Genomic DNA, 10,572 nt, shown 5'->3' with positions numbered 1-10,572 from the left:
ATTTAAAAGCAAAAATGATGCTTTGTTTTTCAAAAGTCTGTGGGTGGACTGGGCTCAGCTGGGCAGTTCTTCTGCTTCATATCCTAGAACAGCTGCATTCAGCTGGGAGCCTGGCAGGGAGAGGGGTGGAAGGTCCAAGATGGCCATCATCCTACCAGGGTCTCACATCTTTCAGTAGCCAAGCCTGGGTTTCTTGAAGGTGTGGTGACTGGCTTCCAAGGAGGAGGGATCCAAGGAAACAAGCCCCAGGATACAGGTCCTAGCAATTATCTGTATCACTGATTAATGTCCTGGTAGTTGAAGAAAATCACACAATCACTCCCACAGTCAGTGTGGGAGGGGTCATGTAAATTTATGCAAATAGGAGGTGTGTTTCTTCTGGGGGGTCACTAATGTAGTCATCCTCCATGTAGTCTAGTAAATAGTATGAAAGCAGTAATGAATACACTAGAGGGGCAACAAACCTCAGATTTAAAGGTCAAGGTGACTTCCTAGAAGAACAGACCTTAACTGAAAGGAGAAGGATCAGGAGGCATGCCAAAGACATCTTTCGTTTTATCTTTATTTCCCAGAAAGCTACTTATAAGGTTTGTGTTAAGTATACTATGCATATAGTTATTTGTTTTTATTTTGCAAGAGTTAATCAACTGTCAGGAGACATAGACATAGCGCACTTTTCACAGGGCCAGAGCTGCCAGCAAGACCAACTCAATCTCCATCATGTCTCTCCTATTCACTGTGGGCTCATTTCCCAGCGATTTGACCCTGTCTTTGGATTCTATTGTAAGAATCTCTCAGAAGTAAGCTCTCACAGAAAAAAAACCCAAACGAGCTTTTTACCCAATACATGTCAGTGTTTCCTGCTCTCACTTTCCACTTGGTAGCATTGGATGCCTCCAGAGCAGAAATGTTCCTATGTTGATTGTTAAGCCTTAATTCTTTTAAGATTATTATTTCCTGATTCCTCGGCCGCTTTTTCTTGGAACTCTGAACACTTTCCCAAGAATGATGGAGAAGGCATTCTTGCCCAGGGGAACACTTGAATTGTGGCTGAAACAAAGAGGATGAAGGGGAGAGGCGGTCAGAGTGAAGCAGAAGGGGAGAAGTCATGCAAGGAGGGTCTCATTTCACGAACCCTTTTGAATCAGAGCTTTATCCTAAAGGAAATAGGAAATCACTGAAAAGTTTGAAGAAGGGGAATGACACAATCAGAATTGCCTTTTGGAAAGATCTCCAAGGCAGAGTTGTGGACAATGGATTGGAGGCAGGGAAATCTACCAGAAAGCTGAAGAAATGGTGCCAGAGGTTGACAATAATGTTGTGAACTTGGTAGGGGCCACAGGGATGGGACAGGAAGGAACCAGGAATCCGGAAAGACCAGTCTTCATGATTGACTGGATGTGGGACGTGGGGGTTGGCTAAAGTTTGCAGTCAGCCTCTGGCCTCATGCCTGATGATCTGTCCAGGAAGATACCCCAGATTCTGAATGTATATGGACAGCAGAGATAAACACTCTTTCTTCTTATAGCCCGCCAACCACCACCCCCAGTTATTTCCTTTTGTAGAGGCTCACCCTCCCTCCTTACACAGTGTCTGTCTTAATCCTGGAGTTTCCTAAACAAAAGTCATCTTTAAAATTATTATTTTCTACCATGGTCCTTAAGCATCTCCCAGAGACAACTCTGTTCCATCTTGGCTATGTCAGGTTCACATGGTGCTTTTATCTCATTTTCCAGACAGGAGCAAGCCAAGAGAAATTCCAGAATGAAAATCCAGGATACAGAAAGCAATAAAGGAGGTGCTTTTTCCATAGAACCACTGCTGGTCTGTATGCCTATTCGGTGTTTCTGAAAATGGCACCAACTCTGCTTGGCTGATGCAGCCCCATGGCTTCCATTCTGTGGCTTAGAGCATGGTGGCTGGTGTGATGCACTGGGACAGTGATGAGCACATTCATGAACCCTGCCCTCTGCAGAGGGACAGTTCTTCATGGTCCCTCACATCTCTGTACCTCTTACCAGCAGAGGCACTATACTTTTCAAGGATGTTTGCAGGGCAAATAACTTGGGAAAAAAGAGATAGGATCTCCCTTTAGAGGAAAAGGAAGTTTGTACTGTGTCATATAATAAAGATGACTCCCTTCCAAGGCCAAGGTCAGGTTTGCTGGCAGCCCATGATAAATGGTTGGGGGTCTCTAAGCACAGAGGTCCTGAGCTGTGATGCCAGCCCTGTGTGTGTGGCATCAACCTGAACTTGACAGAAGAGGGGAGCTGATGGAGAAGCCCCCTGAGCTGCTTCACCGCGTGTTTCTGACCCAGGAGTCTCATGTCTTCTCCCAGCATCCACACAGTTGCAATAGGTGAGCCAGTGAGCTTGTGAGGAGGGTAAAAAAACACTCAAATCCTTCAGTTTCTGAAACTCCCACAGAGCTTACATTCTGATGGAGGAAGAAAAAAACATGTAAACATGCAAAGCAACTGTGATTCTCAGAATGACTGCAGGGAAACAGATCAGAGGCTGAAACAGACAACGTGACTTGTGGTGGGGGTACCACAGTGGGAATGGCCTCTCTGGAGTGGAACCATTTCAAGCATCTAAGGGAGAACTTAGGCAGAACTCATCATGAGGCAGGAGCCCACGGACCCCAGGCAGTGGAAATTGCACATACACCCTGAGGCCTGTTTGAGAAACAGGAAAAACACCGGTGGGGCTGCGGGCTGGTAAATGAGAGAAACCAGTGTCCTGAGATGAGGGGACAAGTGGGCACAGCAAGAGCAGCATGAATTCTAGCATGTTATAGATTTTGGACATTTCTTAAGACTTTCAAGCAGGGAGTGAACTGGCCTGTTTTTTTAATTCAACAATGTTTATACATCTACTAGCTGCAATTCTGGGTTCTGGAGATGTTGCAAGGAACCAACTGTACATGGAGTTAATATTCTAACTGGAGGGGGGTGGGAAGGACATGATAAGTAAAATGCAGAGACGTTAGGTGGTGGGGAGTGCTGCGGAGGGGCTGCGGGTGGGGGAGCCTAGGTGAGAGCTCAGACAGGTGGCCAGGGGCCCCACTGAGAGGGAGACATTTGGACCCGATCTGAGGAGGGGGCAGAAGGCAGCCGTGGGGTATCTGTGAGGGGGGCCTCCAGATGAAGGGGACACTATGAGGAAGCACACAGATCCTGGGATGGGACACATCTGACATTTGAGGGTCTAGAGTGGGGTGAGGGCTTCCCAGGTGGCTCAGTGGTAAAGAACGCGCCTGCCAGTGAAGGAGACGTGGCTTCCATCCCTGGGTTGGGAAGAGCCCCTGGAGAAGGAAATGGCAACCTACTCCAGTATTCTTGAATGGAGAATCCCCATGGACAGAGGAGCCTGGTGGGCTACAGTCCGCAGGGTCGCAAAGAGTCAGACATGACTTAGCAACAGAACAACAGAATGGCGTGGGCCAGGGGGGTCCTTGTGGATGTGCTCAGAGAGGCCCCAGGGCAGTGCTTTGCGGCCTTTATGAGGACTTGGGCATTGACTCTGAGCGACAAGAGCCCTTGTTGGACTCCATCTTTGAAAATGAAAGAGGTAGAAACTGGGAGAAAACAAGAACAGTTAGGGAACATCACCGTCAGCGGCATCCTGAGATTCTCAGAGAATTAGGGAGCATTTAAGACAGAGTCTGTTCCTGTTTCAATGTTCTGCAATACTTCACCATTTTCCCTTCAGTAGAGATGATACGAAGACCAGAAAAATCACCGTCTGTTAGCCTCAGGTAAACGCGAATCGCCCCCTGCTGGCCGACGGCGGTAACGCAGGTAAGGCATTTCTCTTGGGGAAGGAACCCTGCTCAATGTGGGATTCCGTCATAGCTCAGTCCCTAAAGAATTTGCCTGCAATGCAGGAGATCCGGGTTCAATCCTTGGGTCGGGAAGATCCCCTGGAGAAGGAAATGGTAACCCACTCCAGTATTCTTGCCTGGAGAATCCCCATGAGCCGCCTGGCGGGCTACAGTCCAAGGGGTCACAAGAGTTGGACAAGACTTAGCGATTAAAACCACCACTGCCTGGGAGGGGACTTAGCGATCAAACCACCACTGCCTGGGAGGAGGCGGGGTTCTATTCCTCTTCCCCAGAGACCATCAGATCTACAGGGCAAGTCCAGACAATTGTCTTGGACAACAGACTCTAGGCAGCACCTCTGACTGATTTTCCCTACAGATTAAGTGGGGATCTGGGGTTGATCCGTAGACGCCCCTCCTGCAAGGAGGGCATGAGGGAGTCTTCCCAGGGCAGCTCTGGCACTGAAAGTCCTGGTGGGGAGCCCAGACCTGAGGCCCAGGAGAGGACCCCCTTCGCTCAGGGTTTCAGTTCATCCACTCAGGACAGAGTCCTCGGGGGGAGGAAGGGACCATGTCCAGGCTGGATGGCCTGACTCTGATGCCTCTTGTCCCTGCTCCAACTAGCCCAGGAATATCTGCTCACTGACTGTCCCCCCCCCCCCCGACTCCTGCATTGCCATTCTGGGCTCCGGTTCAAGGGCAAAGGTCTCCTTTCCGGGGCCCTGCCCAGGGTTGGAGTCACTGGACATCTTACCACATGTGTCCCCACTGGCCAGCTCAGCTTGTGTCACTGTGGGCCGTGTCCCTGGGCCCACGTGGCTCTGTCCTGGCCTGCTCTGGCCTGCGTGGGAGCACAACTGCGTGCACACGGGGGTGTCATCCGTGTGTCATCTGTGACTGTGCTGTGTCCACATGTGAGTTCAGGAACACCCGTGCCAGGACTGGGGCATGTTCCCCCCAAACCCATGTGTTGAAGCTCTGATCTCTACTGTGACTGTGTAAGGAGACATGACCTTTAAGGCGGTGATGAAGACTGAATGAGGTCATAAGGGTGGGTGGGGCCCTGACCCAGTGGGGCTGGTGTTCTCATGAGAAGCGGCAAGGGAAAGGGGAGGTAGCTGCACAGGGAAAAGTTTGTGAGAGAAGAGTGAGGAGGTGGCTGTCTGCAAGCCCAGTAGGGAGCCAGCTGTAGACACCAGACCTACAGACATCAAACCTGCTGACACCTTGACCTTGGATGTCCAGCCTGCAGAAACTGAGCAAAGAAATGACTGTGGTTCAAGTCTCCGGACTCCAAAAGACTCTGGCATCTTTTGTTACGGCAGATGGAGCAGACTAACACAGTCACGTGTGTGTCAGGATGTCGAACCATGGGAAGAGAGAGAGACAGTCTATTATGAGACATTCTCACTCAGAGTCGGGCAGAGAGGCTGGGATGGAAGGAGAAGCAGGAAACAGGACAGGAACAAAGATTGTCCAATGTTGTCAGGGCCCCCAGTACCTCCATCCTATGGGTTGCATCCTGCTTCCTTTTTGTAATTGTCATCAGGAGCATGCAGCAGGGCCCAGTGACCCTCTGTGGCCTGCCGTTTGCCAAGAGAACACTCCTCCAGGTCGGAGTTTTCACAGTTCACTCGCCTGCAGTTGGAGGTCTCCCCCAACCCCCCGGCCCTTGGGTAAGCTTTTATGGTCGAGCACATGCTTTCCTGATGGAATTGAACGTGATGGCATAATGGGCAGGTATATGTTAAGCCAGTACTAGGCACAAATATCTCCCTGCATTGTTCAGCCATTGAACAGATAAAAGTGCCCCTTAAAAACAGCAGTGCTGTGCTTGAAATTTTCAAGAGAAGACATGTTGTGTGTGTGTGTGTGTGTACCATGCCCCCTTCTATCTTCTTTCCAAGATACATAATTAGAGCTTTTGGAAGGGAAAGGGGGAGGAAAATGGTAAACACACAGCCACACCCACACGTGCCCCCTCACCTCTTCAGAGTGATGCCCCTGCCCCAGCCCCAGCCCAGAGACAGCACTTTAGCAACAATACAACTTCTCTAAGCCACTGATGTTGAATCTGAAACTCCAATATTTTGGCCACCTGATGTGAAGAGCTGACTTACTGGAAAAGACCCTGGTGCTGGGAAAGATTGAAGGCAGGAGGAGAAGGGGATGACAGAGGATGAGATGGTTGGATGGCATCACCGACTCAATGGACATGAGTTTGAGTAGACTCCGGGAGCTGATGATGGACAGGGAGGTCTGGCATGCTGCAGTCCACCAGGTAGCAAGGAGTCGGACACGACTGAGCGACTGAGCTGAACTGAACTGAAGCCACGAGGATGCAGCCATAGAGGAATTTGTCTGCAAATTAACGCGTAGACTTAAAATTGAGCCTTCCTGATTGAAATCGGGAATTTGTCTGCAAATTAACGTGTAGACTTAAAATTGAGCCTTCCTGATTGAAATCGGTTGCAAAAAGTTACACTGGGTCAGAGAGAGGAACTGGGAGAGATTTCACTGACGGCCAGAAATGCTTTTCAAAGGCAAACTCTCTCCCCTCAAAGCCATGCAGCCCTACCTTCTTGGAAGTGAACAGTGCTGGAAGCTGGAGGAGGGTCGACATCCCATACCCCAACACCACACACACACACACTGCACCACAGGCCTGATTCAGCTCGGGGCCACTGTGTAGCCAGCACCAGCACAAGGGTGCGGCCTCCATACCAAAGAGGCCCCCCAGCACTCTGACCCTTGTTATCAAAAATAGTGGTTCTTGGATGCGACAGCTGGGATGGTTGGAATTGTTACAAGAAATTCCTAGCAGGCCAGGCGCTTCTAGGGGAGCCTGTGAGTTGAGATGGGGACAGATGGAGGGCAAGAAAAATGTTTGAAGAACGCCGTTACTCTCAGCTATCAGCTCCAAGTTCTAAACTGAGAAAACTGCTGCTTGCCTCAGAGAAAAGAGAAGTCCATCCATGAATCCCATGTCCAAGAGGGGGTGGGCATCTCCCCTACGAGGACCTTGAGACCTTTGTACAAATCAAGCTCCCTCATTCCCACAACTATCAGTGGTGAGGCCCCTGCTCTCAGATGCGGTTTTCTTGATACCACCAGTGGTGCCAAAGTCAGCTGTTTCTGTTTGCATCCATCATGCAAATATTGTACCTAAGGGTCAAGGTCAAGTTCAATTCCTGTATCTCTTCTGCTGAGGTTTTTGCCCTTTCCTCCCCCTCCTCGTTACTTCTCACTGCCTCCTGCCTCTCTCTCCCTTCTGTTCCCTAAGCCAAGAGTCAGTTACTGGGCACTTCCGGGGTTAAGTGTACAGATGCTCTCATCCGATCATCACAACCACCCTGAAGAAGGAGAGAGAAAGAAAGAAATGTGGGTACAGAGAAGTGCCTACCTGGGCTGAGGCTGCACCACTCATGTATGTGAAGGTGGAGAATGGAGTTCTGTGAGGTCTGGCCTTATGTCCCTTGCTTCTCTAAGCCTGCACGGCTCCGCACAGCATTTCCAGGCCAGCCCGGAGCACCAGGACAGAGCAGGCATGGCTCTGGTAGAGTGTCCTGTAGGGCCCGTGAGTCCCAGGCAGGGCTGTGCGGCCTGATTGCCAACCCTTGCCTCGTGGACTCCAAGCCCCTCCTGCTGCCCAGGCCTGGGGTGTGGGAATCCACCGCAGGCCCAGGACCCTGCTTTCCTGGGGACTTAACGCTCAACACCACTGTTAAGGGGAAACACACTGACTGAAACCTCCCACCCTGGCCAGGCAACATAGTAACCATTCGTGTGAGTTATTTTGACAACAGAAAGTCCTGGTAAGGAACACGGAACCAATAAGCCACCACCAACCAAAAGAGTTTAGTAAAGGTCAAAAGGAGATGCCATGAGTCCTACTACCTCCCAGAATCCTTCTGGTTGGAATCCATCTTGGCTAAGCAATGAGTATGTCACCAGAAAAAACCCTGAGTCAGAGTGACTAGCTACAGACAATTTGAAAACTAATCCCATCACCATAAGACCCAAGACCAAGAGCCATGTAGCAGAGCAGTCCTCTTGGGTTCCCTCACCCTCCTGCTCTTGGCCCGAGGGACCCCTTCCCAAAGAAGCCTCTTGCTTTGTCAGCGCATGTGTCTCCTTGGACAATGCATTTCTGAGTGTTAGACAAGAGCCCCCCTATCGGGCCCTGGAAGGGGTCTCCTTTGCTGCAACACCACCATCAGCTGCAAGGTTTTGCTGAAATGAACCATAATTCTTCCTACAGAAAGAACAGGGACCCAAACCCAGTCACAAAGGTGAAAGCGGCCCCAGAGAGAAGGAAATGGTGACTTCTAATAAGATCAGACAGAAAGCTGACTCTGCATGTTTTATTTAAAGCTCAGCAGAAACTGCCAGCCCTCAGGTGGGAAGAAAGGCCTGGAGCCAGCCCACGTTTGGGACACATCGGTCACTTCCTCACCGGCCCCTCCATCTACACCCTGGTCCTTCCGGCTGCTGGGGGGGTCACAGTCCCTGCTCACAGAGGCCAGTGGCTGCCCTGGCCAGCAAGGGCCCGTCACTGAGGATTAGCCAAGATGGCGCTCCTGTGATACTGGTCAGAGCCCAGGGCCACACAGGAGACGGAATCCAGGTCAAGGCTGGGCCTGAGCAGAGTTGACGGTTGAATCTTTGTATTGAGCGCTGATTCTCAAATGTACTCAAATTCTTGAGCGTTCAGCTCCCAAAGCACAAAGTCTCCCCAGACGAACTCTGACGTGTAGACTTCTTTTGTTCTCAGTTTACTCTCTAATCTTGCCCACCATCTTCTAAAAGTCAGTGGGAAATGATTTGGGCAACTTCCCTAAGTAGCTCAGAGAGGAGTCACCCCAGGGAGGAAAGTCCAGTGAATGGTGGGGGTCGGGTCACCAGAAGGTCCGACGGGAGACACAGGGATTTTCTCTGATCAGGCTGCAGTTTAGTTCAGTGTGGAGCTCTGTACCGAGGTCACAGAACAAAACTGTCTAGACTTAACAGAGCCCATAGCAACTGTTGCTATGAGCCTCCCGATCTAAACCAACTAGCCCCCTGACCCCATATTAGGTAAAGTACCCACCCTAATGGGCTTCCCTGGTGGCTCAGATGTAAAGAATCTGCTTACAATACAGGACACTTGGGTTTGATCCTTGGGTTGAGAAGAGCTCCTGGAGAAGGTAATGGTAACCCACTCCAGTATTCTTGCCTGGGAAATCCCACGGACAGAGGAGCCTTGGCGGGCTACGGTCTGTGAATCAGACGTGACTTAGTGACTAAACAACAACTAAACCAGCCTATTACCCACCCTGTAGTGTCCTAACCAATCATCTAATGCCACCCTTCCAAGTAGGAATTTTCTGTCTTGAGGCTATAAAAATTGACTTCTTGTTCAGTCGCTAAGTCATGTCCAACTCTTTCCGACACCATGGACTGTAGCACACCAGGCTTCCCTGTCCTTCACTATCTATCTCCTGGAGTTTGCTCAGACTCATATCCACTGAGTCGGTGATGCCATCCAACCATCTCATCCTCTGTCACCCCCTTCTCCTCCTGCCCTCAATCTTTCCCAGTATCAGGGTCTTTCCAATGAGTCCACTTGTCCCATCTACTAGCCTGCAAAAGACGTTGGCTCTCCCTTGAGCCTGCCCACGGTCCTAACAGCATCTCCCACTCTAACTCTGTTCTCCTCTCATTCTGCCTCAAGTCTGGAAATTCTTTTCCAACCCAGGCACAGACCACGACAGTTAAGACTTGGTGTGGCCACAGCTCAGAAAGTTAAAGATTCAAACCAAAAGCCATGCATGGACCAAAACAGGTCTCTCAGCTCCTAGCAGGTCAAGCTTGGAAAAGATAATGGTAACTGAAAGACCCAGAGCTGGCAGCCTCAAGGGTCTGGAGGAGGAAAGGGAAGAGAGAAACGTGTGTGAGGCTGGGAGGGAGGCAGAGGGTGTAACAGGGAGAAGCCAATTGTGACTCCATATTGAATCTATTTCTTTGACTTTACCCTTGCTTTATGTTGCTTTTATTACTATAATCATACATAGTGGCCTGCCTCAGGGAACTCTGCCCCTGTTATTGTTTTTCTGTCACCAAGTTGCGCTGGACTCTTCGTGAGCTCATGGACTACAGCACACCAGGCTTCCCTGTCCTTCACTATCTCCTGGGGTTTATTCAAACTCAAGTCCATTGAGTCGGTGATGCCATTCAACCATCATCTTATCCTCTGTCACCCCCTTCTCCTCTTGCCCTCCATCCTTCCCAACATCAGAATCTTTTCCAATGAGTTGGCTCACTCTTCTGAATGTTAAACCGAAGTGGCTTTGTTCAATTCTTAGGGGACAATCTTGACCCTGCCTGCCTGTGGATGACTGCAGAAAAAAATGAAATGAACACATTCCCTCCTATTTTGCAAGATCAACGGCCTTATTTACTTTACTTCCTCACCTCCTCTCCCTCTCTGTTGTATAAAAGAACCTGGCATCCAGGCCCTGATAAGATGGTTTTTTGGAGACACTAGTCTGCCATCTTCTTGGCCTGCCAGCTTTCTGAATTGTCATATTTCTGGCCTCCACAGCTCGTGTCTCGGTTTATTGGCCTGTGGTGAGCAGAGTGAGCTTGGACTCAGTAACAGGGGCAGGAAGGACAGGGAGCAGAGAGGAGGGGAGAAGAAAGGGGAGGGAGAGGAAGAGGAAGGAAGAGGAGGAGGAGAAAGGGGGAGGAGATATGGGAGGAGGGGA

The 10,572-nt window shown here is 50.2% G+C and overlaps 1 long non-coding RNA gene across 1 annotated transcript; it reads right to left on the bottom strand.

Annotated features, from left to right (window-relative positions):
* Positions 1-546: 546 nt before the first annotated feature.
* LOC110147890 (uncharacterized) lies at positions 547-4,821 on the bottom strand. Its single transcript, XR_002317004.2, has 3 exons — positions 4,581-4,821; positions 3,701-3,925; positions 547-2,437 (listed from the first exon to the last, which is right to left on the bottom strand). It is a non-coding gene; the product is annotated as an uncharacterized lncRNA (long non-coding RNA).
* Positions 4,822-10,572: the final 5,751 nt, after the last annotated feature.

This window comes from Odocoileus virginianus, chromosome 9 (assembly GCF_023699985.2).
Source record: "Odocoileus virginianus isolate 20LAN1187 ecotype Illinois chromosome 9, Ovbor_1.2, whole genome shotgun sequence".
Lineage (NCBI taxonomy): Eukaryota > Metazoa > Chordata > Mammalia > Artiodactyla > Cervidae > Odocoileus > Odocoileus virginianus.
The sequence above is the reverse complement of the archived record's forward strand: the minus strand, read 5'-3'. Positions and strand labels throughout refer to the sequence as shown.